This window comes from Oncorhynchus clarkii, chromosome 7 (assembly GCF_045791955.1).
Source record: "Oncorhynchus clarkii lewisi isolate Uvic-CL-2024 chromosome 7, UVic_Ocla_1.0, whole genome shotgun sequence".
NCBI classification, from domain to species: domain Eukaryota; kingdom Metazoa; phylum Chordata; class Actinopteri; order Salmoniformes; family Salmonidae; genus Oncorhynchus; species Oncorhynchus clarkii.
Genome location: NC_092153.1, coordinates 15,740,803 through 15,743,651, shown reverse-complemented (window position 1 = coordinate 15,743,651; position 2,849 = coordinate 15,740,803). Strand labels below are relative to the sequence as shown.

General features: G+C 42.4%; 1 pseudogene; it reads right to left on the bottom strand.

Moving 5' to 3' along the window:
* Positions 1-322: 322 nt before the first annotated feature.
* The window catches only part of LOC139412941 (histone-lysine N-methyltransferase PRDM9-like), a 49,496-nt pseudogene continuing 46,969 nt past the window's right edge, over positions 323-2,849 (bottom strand).

Sequence of the window (2,849 nt, the reverse complement as noted above, 5' to 3'; positions counted from 1 at the left end):
CTTCTTGCTCATTACTATAATATCTCCTAAGGCTTTAGAACTGCACCTCTATAAGGTACTACGCATGTTAAGGCAATACAACACTTTCTATAAATACAGTATGGAGAATGCTTTATGGGATATCCTATCTCTGCATAGTGTGTAGCTTATGTAGACTTGCTACAAGTGTTCATAACAGCTTATTGGCAGTCAGCAAGCAGCTCCCTGCAACATTCAGGTAAGGGTCAAACATCGACGAGTCCTGGCCTGTCATATTCAACATGTCTCACTGCAGTCACCCTCTCACACAGCACACGCAGAATCAAAGATGGTATACACACAGTTAAACTAGATTTTTATTCCAACAAACAAACTATTTACGGCATTTAGAGTTTTGGAATGCCACTGGTAAATCAGTTGGTGCTAGTGACTCATGTGAGTACGCTTTTTAAGCTTCCTGACTGTCACACGGCCTCTCTCCTGTGTGAATACGCTGGTGTGTCTTTAAATTTCCTGACACACTGAACCTCTTCCCACACTGGGAACAGTGATATGGCTTTTCTCCTGTGTGAGTATGTTGGTGCACCTTTAAGTCTACTGATCGATGGAAACTCTTCCCACACTGAGAGCAGGGATACAGCCTCTCTCCTGTGTGAATACGCTGGTGTGTCTTTAAATTTCCTGACACACTGAACCTCTTCCCACACTGGGAACAGTGATATGGCTTTTCTCCTGTGTGAGTACGTTGGTGCACCTTTAAGTCTGATCGATGGAAACTCTTCCCACACTGAGAGCAGGGATACGGCCTCTCTCCTGTGTGAATACGCTGGTGTGTCTTTAAATTTCCTGACACACTGAACCTCTTCCCACACTGGGAACAGTGGTATGGCCTTTCTCCTGTGTGAGTACGTTGGTGCACCTTTAAGTCTCCTGATCGATGGAAACTCTTCCCACACTGAGAGCAGTGGTGAGGTCTTGGCTTCCTTGTGTCTTGGTGTTTCTGGGTGAGGAGTGTGATTGGGGTGCGATCTGGAGTTGTTGAACACCGCTGAGAGCCACTGGGTGGTGCTAGTGTCTCTGATCTAATCCCTCCACTCCTCGGCAGCCTGACGTACTCTTCCCTGTGGCATCTCTTTGTGTGCTTGTAGAGGTAGATCTGAGCCGTGAAGGAGAACGGACAACCAGAGCAGGAAAAGATCTGAGACTGGGACGACTCATTCACACCTGAAAGGAAAGGAGGGAGGGGAGGAGAGAAACGGAAGGGGTGTTCAGAGAGGTCAAAGAGAATAGCAAGCTGGATAGAGAAGCAAATACTGAAAGAAAAAGTCTAATATCATTATATTCCACTTCACTTGAATATAGAGATGGAAAGAGGGGGAATTAAACCGGTAGTTCTAAAGCAGTGGTAGTCTAATATTTCTGGGGGAGACACGTGAAAACACTCACTGGGTGAGCCACCGTAGCCTTCCCAAATTGATTCATATTCATGCTATTTGAAATACTATTAACAAGGAACATGAAGCTATTTGATTCACAATGTTTGGACACTTGGGGGAATCATCATCTCAATAATTGCACAAAATATGTCAAATCAGATAATGCCAAATTTCAGTCTGAAGGAAGCAGTGGAAGGTACTTTAAAGTACTATTTAAGTAGTATCTGTACTTTATTTTCCTACTTATATTGTTGACAACTTTTACTTCACTACATTCCTAATGAAAATAATGTACGTTTTACTCCTTATAATTTCCCCTGACACCCAAAAGTACTAGTTACATTTTAAATGCTTAGCAGGACAGTAAAATTGTCTAATTCACACACTTATCAAGAGAACGTCCCTGGTCATCCCTAATAGCTCTGATCTAGCAGACTCACTAAACACACAACACACTTAGTTTGTGAATGATGTTTGAGTGTTGAAGTGTGCCCCTGGCTCTCCATAAAAACATTTCAAAAACAAGGATATCCTGCAGTCTGGTTTGCTTAATATAAAGACTTTTAAATGATTTATACTTTTACTTTACATACTTAAGTATATTTTAGCGATTACATTTACTGTTGATACTTATATTTAAAACCAAATACTTTTTGACTTTTACTCAAGTAGTATAAAGTCACCCAGTATACTGGGTGACTTTCACTTTTACTCAAGTATGACAATTGGGTACTTTTTCCACAGCTGGAAGGAAGTATGTTTTGGGGTGATTGGAAAGTTCAGGAAAACATTAGGGTTGATCATTAAGCAATCTGTGGAGAACCCATTTATTTCCACTAGTCATTCTGTGCAGATACGTTCACATCACTCCACCTTCTTACAAGGCCTGCACAGCCTGTGTGTGCCATAGATGGAAACAGACGATACGTGTTGCTGAGAATCTTAGCTTTCAGGCATGGGGTCATAGTTGCTAATAGCGGCAACCATTAAAAAGCAAGAGACAAATTTGTAGGAAGAAAACTACTTGAATATGAGCTAGAAACCTTCGTTACCTGTTTGACCCAGCCACTATAGCGGATATAGAAGATTACTCACGTAACCACAGTTCTATGAAGTAAGCTGTGCATTCAGCTGACTGAGGGAAATACATTCATTACTGCACAATGACTGCCTGTTCTAGAGGGAAGAGGAAAGGGAATAGGGAGAGAACAATGACTGCCTGTTCTAGAGGGAAGAGGAAAGGGAATAAGGAGAGAACAATGACTGCCTGTTCTAGAGGGAAAGGGAATAGGGAGAGAACAATGAATGCCTGTTCTAGAGGGAAGAGGAAAGGGAATAGGGAGAGAGAAAGCCCAAAAGTACCTCTAGCGGAGCTCTTTCTGTCCCAGAGGAAGTCGAAGATGATGCCCAGGTCTCTGGCGTACTCCTCTCCGT